Below are 12,626 nucleotides of genomic sequence, written 5' to 3' on the forward strand. Positions count from 1 at the left end.
CCTGTTAGCTAAATACCCCTATCCCACTGTTTCTGACTTGACAACCAAGGATTTGCCTGCCATGTGTGTTCCGCTCTTCCTCAACTACCTGTAAATTGGCCCCTCTCACTTCTGAAATCCAAGACCCCATTCCCCCCACCCTTTTTCTCCTTTGTCCAAAATGACATTTACACCCAATGATGCTTCACTGTCTTCGGAATTTTCATGCTTATGTGAATTCCCCCATGTGCATGCATTAAAATTTGATTTTCTCCTGTTAATCTGTCTCTGTTAATTTTATTATTAGCCCAGCTAGAAGAACTTAGAAGGTGAGAGGAAAAGTATTAAATTTTTCTCAGCAAAGGGTAATGCGGAAAATACCTAGTGCTGTCCCAGCACACTGAGAGTGCTAATATTTGAATCTGAAATCAGAAACCCAAAATTTGAGAGAAGTAAATGAATTCAAAAGCTCTGAATCTATCAGAATATTATGTGTTAAAAGTAACAAAATTAGCCCGGCCACTGTAACTCAGTGGTTGAGCATCGACCTGTGATCCAGGAGATCCTGGTTCAATTCCTGGTCAGGGCACAGGCCTGGGTTGCAAGATTGATCCCCAGCAGGGGGCGTGCAGGAAGCAGCCGATCAATGACTCTCATCATTGATGTTTCTCTCTCTCTCCTTCTCCCTTCCTCTCTCTGAAATCAACAAAGACATATTTAAAAAACAAAAAACAAAATTAAATTCAAACTGGCTTAAATAATAATGGGAATTCACTGGCACCTGTAACTGAAAAATCCGTTGGATGTAAACATCATGCATTGTTCATGGAAGGTCCAGCTCCACTTCTCTGCAGTTCTCCTGGCTCCACCCTACACCATATGTTACCCTTCTGTCAGGCCAGCTTCCCTATTGTTGCAAGATGCCTGATAGCAGCTACCAGGGCAAAACACTTTCTCCCTCACACCCAGAAAGTAGAGAAAGTGACTCCTCACCATGAACAAGAGTGCTTAGTTTTGGAGACCCTGAACTCACCATTGTGACCAGGCGAGCGCCAGGCAGTGGTGCATAGAACTGGGGAGACTGAGTAGAAAGGTGTCACACAACGGGGAAAGGTGAAATGAATGTCACAAAGACAACCATAATGCCCACTACAGTAACACAATAAATGCTTAGTGGTGGCAATGCACTCCAGTTTCGTTGTGTTTTTTTGTTGTTTTAGGGAAATAAAATACCTATGAAGAAATATTGAATTCTAAGGTTTCTAGGATCCAAATAAGTGCAGATGGCAGGGAGTAGGAGTGGAGAGGGAGCTGGCGGGGACTCTCTGAACTGCCCAACAGAAACCCTAAGGTGTAACTGAGCTTAGGAGGGAAGTCTGCTAGGGGCACCGGGGAGTTTGAGCACCACTGTATTCAAGGCTGTTCCGAAGCCCCCAGAGGTGAGAATCATGGCATACTTCTTCCTCCCAATTCCTACAGATCTGAAATCAGCTGAGGAAGCAGAAGAGAACTTCCCAGCGCTGGAGAAGTTTGAATGGTGAGAGTTCCTCTCCTTACTTGTCCACAGCTCACAAACCCTCCCCCAGTACCATGGGGAAAGGCTGGGTTCTCACAAACACAGTTCTGCTGAGAAAGAAATTCAAGCCCCGGGACAAACCTCCTCAGGCGACTTCCTATTGCCTAAATAGAGCATTTGATTGCGCTTGGGGGCTCCTTTGGCTGTAAGGAATTGAAATCCACTCAAGGCACTTAAGCAAAAAGGGGATTTATTGGATGAATTGGAAACATCTCCCAGGCAGGAAGTACAGCTTGGCCTTGACGTGGATGCCCAGTTGCTCTAGTTTTCTAACTGTCACAGCCAGCTTTCCTGGCTTACTTCGTCCATGGGTCAGCCCTGGCTCTACATTTTCCATGTTCAAGAGCCACTACTACAATGCTGAGTAGTCCCATAAGCCAATTTCAAATGCCTAAGAGAAGGAGCCCGCTGTTGCATGTGGGGCCACATGTCTGTCCCTGGCCAGTCAGCTGTGACTGGGGAGGGCAGGGTCACCAGGTTAGGTCTGCTGCACACTCAGGGCGGGGTACATCTCGGACACTGAGAAAGGGAGTGAGCAGGAAGGTCAAGATGGCCAATATGCGTATGTTAGACACGTCAGTCCTTCCCTGTTCTATCAAACCACAGTCAGTGTTACATGATTTCATGAAAACATCAGAGAAACAGAAACCAGTAGAGTAACATGGACTAAGTCTAGATAACCAATCTCTCAGCTTGACCCCATTCTAACCTTAGATATATCCTTTAAACAGCATAATTTCTTGAGGCTGTATTTTTTGTCACCTGCCAAATAAAGATAATTATACTTGTCCTTGTAACTCATCAGATTATAGAAAGGATAAAGAAATAATAGATGTGAAAGTAATTTAAAACATTTAAATGATGTTATTTATACTCTGCACACTATAAAGCATCTCTTCTGAATTCTATGGAAATACTTGAGTTCAAGGTCCTATTTATATCCACCACATAGCTGTGGCGGAGTGTCTTACAAGTTACATGGTTACACAGCACACACACGGCAGACATGAGAGAGGAGAGCTACAAAGATTAGAGAAAGGCAGAAGAGTAAAAACAAACAGAAACAAGAAATAACAAAGCAAGAACAAGAACAAAAACCCTTACCCCCAAGAAAACAAAAATAGTTAAGTTAATAACGGTCTTCAGTGATACGTATTCCTTGCCCACTAAGGATTTTAAAAATGGAAATAGGCTGCAAATGTGGGATTTGGGTTAGATATAAGAGAGAAATCCCTGGGAAGGAGGGCTGCTAAGCATTCCCTACTAACAAAAGCCTTCCTCGACTCCTTCCCATGCGGTGGATGACGCATTCTCTGATGCATTCTCTGACGCAGGATTTGCTGCATCGCCTTTGTTTCCCAGCGTCCTGCATGGTGCCTGCCCCTGCAGGCACTCAGTTAACATTGCTGAGGACATGAATATTCAGAAACTGACAGGACACCACAAGACAGCAGCCATTCTTGTCTCTTCTCTGAGCATGAAACAAGTTCCTCGGTCCATGCAGCAGAAGGGAGACATTTAACCTTCTCTGTTAGAATACAGAATGTACCAATGATGAGAATGTTCCCATTTTTGTGGACTTAGAGGTGATCTCCAAGAAGCAAATGTCCCTCTATATTGTTGTCTTTTTAGAGTAGCCTGACACAAAAAGCCCACCGTTGACCAGAAAGCCTCCTGCTTTATGTTTTACGTCTCTTGATCTGCCCACTAACCTCGGACCCAAGTTTGTCAATGATCAGCAGTCCTTAGTGCTGTGAGGAAACTGAGCTTTGAGTGCAGGGGAAGGCAGTGCGGCGCTTTGGAAAGTGCCCAGAGACGTGGGATAGTTCTGATTTTGCTAATAACTGCTTACCTAGTCTTAGGCACCTCGTTCAACTTCTCCTGATCTGTCCCCTCGTTCGTAGGATGCGGGAGGTGAACAAGGTGCTCTCTCACAGCTCAGTTCTATCACTGAATGATTCCAAATGGGCGCCAGAATCCTAGAGTTTCTGTACCTAGAAAAGCAGTTGTTGCTCAAAGGGAAGATGAAAGCAAGTGTGATATCGCTTGAATTTTTCATTCTATATTTTCAGCAACCTCTTAGTACATTTAAAGTCTGAGTCTTATTTGATGTCTGAGGGAACATGTTTTTATCTCTGAGGGGCTTGGGTCCAACTTCTTCATCCATTACAATGAGGCAAAAGTGGCAACACCAAAGCAAATCTTAAAAATAAAAAAACAACTTTACTACCAAAACAACTGAAAGAAGTCAGTGAAAACAATTTAAAACTCAAACAAACACCAAACAGCAAAATTCCAGTCTGTCAAATATAGTAATATGTGATTAACACATCACTGTCGAATTACTTGAACTCTGTTTCTAGCAGGTCCAAGCAAACAAACATCGCTGAGTATGGAAATGACTGCCTCAATCAGGCCACAATCCAAAACAATTTTTTAGACAGAAGGAAATGTGTTGCTCCAAAGAACAAACAAGAACAGGTCAGAACTTTCTTTAGCCTTTGTAGGAATAAATCAGGCTAGCAAATGTCCCTTTAATCTTAAACAACTTCAAATTTTCTAGAATAATCTAAAGCAGCCCCTCCAAATCTATTCCCCAAGCCCTAATGTCCTAAAGCATCCACTGTATGTAATGAACTCATTTCTCTCCTTTGCATCTAGAAAGGTAGTTGTCCTGTACCATCCTTGGAAGAACTGAGAAACTAGTCACTCAAATCATTTTCTGAAATCCAGCTCAGAAAGGATGATTAACAGACTTCATACTCAGCACTTCTTACACTTCACATGTTCACAGTAGTTTGTGATCTCACCAGCCACAGAAACATACCATGCTGACATAAATGGAGTGGTATCTGCTTCTATAGGTTTATTTATTAAATAGTCTTATTGAGCTCACTTAAACTTAATATTACACATATATCTCTATTTTATTTGTCATTTGTTTTTGTTTTCTCTAGGGTTTTGTCTGTTTGCAACTTGTCCAAAACTGGTAGACTTCATAATGTCTAAGATAATGATTGCACCAATAAAAAAACTGTAAATTGTGTATTGAAGTATTTTTATTCTGAAATTATTTTCAGGTACTTTGGGTTACATCCAATTAATAATACAAGTAGTATCATTAAGATTTTAGGTATGCTTGAAAAACAATAAAGATATAAAGTCAGAGTTTAAGTAAACACCCTATAGACCTGAATTGAAATTGGAAGTACCCACATAAAACCATGATGAATTTTATAGAAAAAGGAAATTATCCCTAGCTCTGTCCACTAAAAAGGTCTAGGAACAATAGCCAACCCAGTGTCAATGAGCACCCCTAGCACTTAGATTATAATCTCTAAACACCATTTCCCACTAAAAGGAACCCAGTTCCTTAGAGAACTAGCTTATTCCATGTCTTGGGCAGGAAATTTCTAAGATGAACCTGAAACATCTTATACCAAAGAGGAAAGAAGCTGTCAAAGTCTCCTAGAGCTGATATTAAAGGGACTCAGGAGCAAACTAGAAAAGGTCTCACAAACCAAAAATGGGCCAATTTGAGCAGGAAAGAGGACAATATCTGCAGAAGATTAAAACACATCAAATATGCTACTATCCATGAGTTTATAATAATACTTAAAATAAAACAGACAAAAATAAACTCAGTTGCCTTTGAAAGATGCAAGGGAACCAACCTATTTTTTATTGTAGTAATATATACATAACATAAAATTTACCATAGTAAACATTTTTAAGTGTGTCATACAGTGGCATTAGGTATATTCACACTGTTAAAACAACCATCAGAGCCCGGCCGGGCGTGTCTCAGCAGTTAAGCGTCGGCCTAGGATCCAGGCGATCAGGGTTCGATTCCTGGTCTGGGCACATGCCCAGTTGTGGGCTTGATCAATGACTCTCTCCTCATTGATGTTTCTGTCTCTCTCTCTCCCTCTCCTTTCCTCTCTCTGAAATCAATAAAGATATATTAAAAAAAACAAAACAAAAAACAAAAACAAAAAAAACAACAACCATCACCACCACTCCCAGAACTCTTTCATGTTCTCAAACTGAAACACCATACCCATTAAATACCAACTCCCCTTCTCCTTCCCTCAAGCTCCTGTCAACCTATTATGATGGTGCCTCGGGTTTTGAACATCTCCGTTGACGAACATTTCGGTTTACGAACGCCACTGTAAACCTGGAAGCAAATGCTTCGGTTTTTGAACACCCTTCGGAAGTCAAACATGCCACACGGCTTCCACTGAGGGCAAGATCCTGAGGCCCAGCTGTCGGCTGTGGATCCCTCGGTTTTCAAACGTTTCAGGACTCAAACAGTCTTCTGGAACGAAGTACATTCGAAAACCGAGGTACCACTGTATTTTAAACTGGTAAATAAAAGTTAAAAATAAGCATTTATCCTGCCCTTCCCATATGATTTATAGCTCCCAGTAACCAAATAAATAAATCCTCTTTTTAGAAGTATTCCAGCTAATAAATAAAGGAATGCTAAAAATTAAGAATATCACCATTTTTAGAGCATTATGCTAAGTGAAATTAGCCAGTCAGAGAAAGACAAGTACCATATGATTTCACTCATGTGTGGAATCTAATGAACAACATAAACTAACAAACAAAATATGAACAGACTGATAAATACAGAGAACAGACTGACAGCTGTCAGAGGGGAGAGGGGTGTGGGGCTGGGTGAAAAAGGTGAAAGGCGTAAGCGACAGTGTGGTGATTCCCAGAGGGAAAGGGGGGTGGGGAGGTAGAAGACGGTAAAGGGGGGATACATGGTAATGGAAAGAGACTTGACTTGGGGTGGTGAACACATAATGCAATATACAGATGATGTGTTATAGAATTCTACACCTAAAACCTGTATAATTTTATTAACCAATGTCACCCCCAATAAATTCAATAAAAAAGAAAAAATCAAAAATAAATATATTTTCACTAAAATAAAGAATATCACCATTTTGCAAACCCCAGTAAATTAATCAGTCATAATAATGATTAATAATGGCAGATAACATCACAAAACGAAACATTTTATACCCCCTGATGCTTCAAAGTACAAACTGCCACCTATAAAGTAGTACACGCACACACAAAGCAAACACAAAATTACCTGAATCTGATCAAGCCTCTACAGCTAACTCCAAAATGTATAATAAATACAGAGGGCAGAGGAACATGTTTCATGACACCATTGAGATACAATCAGCAAAATACAGACCATAAAAAAAGCTATAGAAAGTTACCTGGCTTTTTAAATAAAACTCAAATAGGTAGAAAAGAAAAATTTGAAAGAAAGAGAATACCTATATATCAAAAGAGACTTGGGACACATCAAACAATTATAAACCTTATTTTGACTGACAACTGAAGCAATGTAAACCCTAAGTAGCTAGGGTATTAAGGAATTAATAATTTTTAGATATGATAATACTAATATGTAGTTATATTTAGAGAGTCCTTATCTTGGAGAAAGATCTTTAGAGGTTAACGATTATAATATCTGGGATTCCTTCAAAATAATTCCTTCAAAAGTAAGGGCCGAAGCATGGGAGGGATTTGGCACACCATTTGCCGGCTTGAGGACAGAGAAGGCCACGGGTCAAGGAACAGGGCTGGCTTACAGGAGTTGAGAGCAGCACCCCGGCTGGCAACCAGTAAGGAGAAAAAGACCTAAGTCTTACAGCCTCAAAGAACTGAACTCATGAGCTTGGAAGAGGTCTTTTCTTGATAGCCTTTAAACAAGAACTCACCTTGGCCATCACCTTGCTTTCAAGTCTTGCGATAGCCTGAGAAGAAATTGCAGCCGCGGCCTGCTTAACTTCTGCCCTACGGAGCTGTGAGCGACTGAGCGCGTGTGGTTTGGTGATTTGCTGTGCACCAGAAGAAAACCCAGAGGGCGTCAGAGAGACCCAGAAACCATCATTATTTGCTTTCCTCTAACTTACCCACGGTGAGTCAGTGAGCCTTACAGACTCTCTCTCATATATTTGAACCCGTCCGCTTTTATTTGTACGCCTGCTACCAGGCTAGCCTGTCATTACTATGCCGTAGGCGGACCTCTGAACTACACTCCCAATCTGCTGCTCCCAATTCATGCCCAGCTCACTTTAATCCATTCTCCACAATGTAACCACTGGCCGCTTTATGTTCTCTTCAATGCCTTCACCTTACTGCTAATAAAACACTGTTAGTCATGTTCTAAATATATCACTCACCTGAGGGGTGATGCATCTTGTCTCCTAATTTCCATCCAGTGTCATTTTTTACCACTACCTCATTTTACTACGCTAAAAAAAAAATTAAGGACATGACAAAAATAAAAATGGCCATAAACTGATCATTGTTCAAGCTGGATAATAAACTTAAAAAAGCATTCACTATAATATTTTGTCTATTTTTTGCATATGTTTGAAATTTTCCATAACATTCTTTTTAAAAAAAAAAAAAAGGAAGAAAACGAAAACCCAAAATGCAACTCTTGGGCTTTATGTATAATTTGAATTAGCTTTGGTCATGGAACAGCTTTTATTACAATTAAAAAACTGTCGATCTTAAATAGCTTGATCTAAAAGCAGCTGACATTTGTGCTTTTCTTCTGCTACCCATGGAACTGACTTTAAGTACCAATTAAATGTCAAATAACTGTGGCTTTTCAGGGTAATCTAAAGCTCAGCATATTTCATTGCTGTTTGTCATAGTTGGTGCAGCATTCCTATTAAGCATGTTCTTTAGTGTGAAATGTTGACTAAGCAATTTAAATAAATTTCATTTCAAACTTTCTAAAAATATTGACCGAATCTTCACTCATACTTTCTGCTTTCAGAGATTGGAGAAATGGTCAAATGGAAATGTTTCTATGTCGGAGAGATTCCAAGATGGCAACGGAGTAAGCAGGAGTTACACTCACCTCCTCCCAGGACCAAACTGGAAATTCAACTAAAATATAGAGCAATCAACCCGAATGACCAACTGAAGACCAGCTGAACAGAAGTCTTATAAGCAAGGATTTACAGAAGAAGCCACATCAAGATCAGTTAAATGTATCTAAAGACACTTTAATTCCATTGACGAAACAGGACCAAACAAAACTTGACGGTATCCTGAAGAGACCTTATGTTACTTTGACAAGCCATTTTGGAAAAAAGAAATGGAAATAATGGCAGACTCTAAAATGAAGGCAGGAATTCAAGCTTTGACCTTCCTAACATCAGATTATCTCTCCAGAGTATAGTTACCTAACAAATTTAAATTTGGGGGGCGCGCCCGCCGGGCTTGGCTCAGCGGTTGAGCGTTGACCTAGGATCCAGGGGATCAGGGTTCAATTCCCGGTCAGGGCACATGCCCGGGTTGCGGGCTGCAGCTGATCAATGACTCTCTCATTGTTGATGTTTCTATCCCTCTCTCTCCCTCTCCTTTCCTCTCTCTGAAATCAATAAAGATATATTAAAAAAAATAAAATAAAATGTGGAGGGCGGGTATAAAAATATATCAGAATATCACCTGGAGGGCATGGCTCAGCCTTTGAGCATCACAGAGTCCCAGAAACCTATGATCCAGGAGATTGTGGTTCGATTCCCAGTCGGGGAACATGCCCGGGTTGCGGGCTCGATCCCCCGTAAGGGCCGAGCAGGAGGCAGCTGATCAATGACTCTCTCATTATTAATGTTTCTCTCTCTCTATCCCTCTCTCTTCCGACAGATATATATATATATATATATATATAAATATATATATATATATATATATATATATGTAATCAGAATATATCTTGTGATTTCAAGAGGATTCCCAGGTTGTTGTTTTTTCAGTAGTAGATACTGTTGTGGAAAAAACAGATTTTTCATGTTCTAGAGGTAAAATAAAATAATTTTTCACTCGTTATATTTTTTGGTCAAAACAAATGCTATACTCTGATTTTCTTTAGAAGACTTTATTTTATTCTCTGTAGAAACTGATTGCTATCCTATGTTCTAAATTATAAAAGAATATGTTATTTGACTTTAAAATTATATTTTAAAAAATTTTATACATGTCATAAAAGAAAATGTTTCTATGTATTCTTTAAAAATGTTGACAACATTGTTCATAACATTGCCTAGAGTTCTTTGCCTGTGCTCAAATCAGCAGTTCTTTTTGTAACTCAGTTTGTCTTCCAAGGGGAATAAATCCTTTTAATCATTCAATAAGTAATATAATGAATTTTCTTTTTTTGTCTAACTTTCCAGGAAACTCAAAGCTAAATGTAATTACAACTCTGTTTTTTAATGTGTTCCCCCTTTCCTTTTACAAGGTTTAAATATTTTTATGAGTAATTTATCATAAAAATATATCTCTTAAAACTGGTAATAACATATGTCACTGATGCACATTTTATCCACGTTTTAACATCCCTGAAAATTTATCATTCATCTTATAATCAGCATAATTTTCCCAGAGGCATTTTTTCTTATTTAAAATTACATTAGTGGGAGCATTTGAGATTTTGCTTCCCAGCAGCAGTCATCACTTTTGGCTCAAAGAAACTCTTATAAAAATCCTCAAAAAAATCACATTAGTAATAATGTGTCTTATATTTCCTTGTAGCTTAAATTTGACAAAATGTGAAAATGTCTTCAACAATTATTCTGTAATATGAAAATACTGTTTCAGCAGAAGAGTGAAGCTGAAAAATGAGAGATGGAATTAAGCCTTACTAAATAATTAAATTTATCTATAGCATATTTCAAAGAGCTGTTTCTCATGCCCACCAACTTTTTAAAATTAATGTGTAATGAAGGAATTGGCCCTGGCTATACATAATTATTTGTAAACATTTTGTATTCAGCTTATACTCTTTGTTCCAATAGAAAATGTTATATGAGCTTCACATTTTAACAACACTATCAATATATAATTCCCCAGAACCACATAGATGTACAAGATATTTATTTCAGATCCTAATGGCTCAACCAAGCTTATTAAATCATTGACTTCGAATAACCACTACTGTCACTATCATTTGACCACAGCACCACAAATCAGCCACATCTCCCAGGAAAGAAGAAAATAAATAGTCCCACCATATACACATTAGAAAAATCATTACTAGAGTGGACCCCTGGAGAAAAAGGCTTGCGATCAGCACTAATGCTCACCGATCTTACCAACTAACTGAATCAGATTAGGCTTTTTGCTCCATATCAATATATTTCAGAAATTATTGTTTGACCTGAATATTAAGAATATGGGCACAGCCTGCTGTATTTGTGTTTGGAGTACATAATTCTATTTTCTAATTATCGTGTTGGGCTAAACTAGGAATTATGTTTCTCTTGAGGATGCACCCATTTCCTAGCAGGTATCAAGGTCTGCACATGCCTGGAAGATTTCACCAGCCACCCCACTCAGTGATTTCTTTTTTCTTTTTCCATATTCTCATAGCCCTGGTCACTTCCGTCACCTTCTGGCATTTGTTTAAGCCTTTTATTGTGGTTTAATTTGAGTATTAGGAGGAAAATACAGTATAACCTGGTAGTCATGGGCATGAGCTTTAGAGACCTAGATTTTAATTCTGGCTCTGCTCTCTTGCTCTGTGGCTTGGGACATGTCTTTTAATCAATCTTGGCATCAGTATCCTCACTTCTAAAATTAGGATGCTATCCACCTTGCAGGCATGTTACAAAAATTCTTTGAGAGCATGTATAAAGAGCGTGAGAGTGTGGGGATCGCTATCACTAGTAGCATTTTGATTATACCTTTGCCAAGAGCCAAATGGGCATCCACTCTGTCCTCCAAAGCATCTCATGAGTCGCTGGGAACACGGGGGAGCACACAGAACAGTCTCTGCTTCAAGGGCCTCACAGCCTTTTGGAGAACTGCCACATAGAAAACGCAAACAGTTAATCAATGAATAGGGGAGAGGAGACAAACCTCCCTTGCAGGAGAGCTCCCGATGTTTATGTAGCCACTCTGGCCTCAAGGAGGCTAAACATGACCTTAACTGGGGGCTGTGCAGAGTGATGTCCTTCAAAGAGGGCAGCCCAGCAAGGGGACAAAGAGGAACCTCACAGGGCAGGACCTGACACACCTCGGCCAGGTGGCCAAGGCCAACATCCACAGTGACGCGTGTTCACAGCATGTACCTTTGATACGATGTGATGAGAATGTGACTTCGCTTCTGTGGTCCTCCTTCCCCCAAACCCACGATCCCAGCCTCATGATGAGGAGAACTCATGGTCAGTCCCGGCTGAGGAACATTGAACAAAATACCTGATCAGCGCTTCCACACGAGGCGAGTCTGGGGAGGCGGGCAGCCCAGAGGAGCCTAAGAAGACAGGCTGACTACACGGAACGCAGTCTCCTGGGCAGCATCCTGGAGCCAAAAAAGGACATTCAGGAAAAACTGAGGAAATCTCACCAAATATGCACTTTAGTTAATAATCACGTGTCAGTGTTGGTTCACTCACTGTGACAGCTGTACCATCCTAACGGAGGATGTTCATAATCGGGAAATGGCGTGCGATATATGGGGACTCTACTGTTTATCAATTTTTCTGTAAATCTAAAACCGTTCTAAAATAAAAAGGTTTTAAATGATAGCAAATGACAAAACAGAATAGGACTACTGATTCATTCACCGAATACTTCTTGAGTACCTGCTGTGTGCTAGACACTTCACTGGGGACCAGGGGTGGAGCAATGAACAGAGAGAGCAAGATCCTTGACCTTGAGAGCTGGGCCTTGAAGAACTAATTTATGTTCCTCGTTTAGGTGGCAAGTTCCGGGGAATTCCGATGGCAATGTGACCTCCATTACTTCTTGTGGAATAAGAGACAAACATGAGGCAGGCTGTAGCTTAGCAGTGAGGGGCGGATGGAAAGGATGGGCTCTGGGACAGCTGGCAGCCAGTGGTACAGCCGGTGGAACTTCCCAAACCTTCCAAACCCCAGGACGTAGCACATCCCTTGAAGCCCAGGCACATTTGCCCCATCACAGAAGGTGGCCGGTGGAAGGTCCCTTTACTGTACAGGAAAAGAAGCTGAGGCCGGGAAAAGAAAATGATTGCAGGTGGTCACAGGGCTATCTCTGA

The sequence above is a fragment of the Miniopterus natalensis genome, chromosome 1 (genome assembly GCF_054644295.1).
Source record: "Miniopterus natalensis isolate mMinNat1 chromosome 1, mMinNat1.hap1, whole genome shotgun sequence".
NCBI lineage: Eukaryota > Metazoa > Chordata > Mammalia > Chiroptera > Miniopteridae > Miniopterus > Miniopterus natalensis.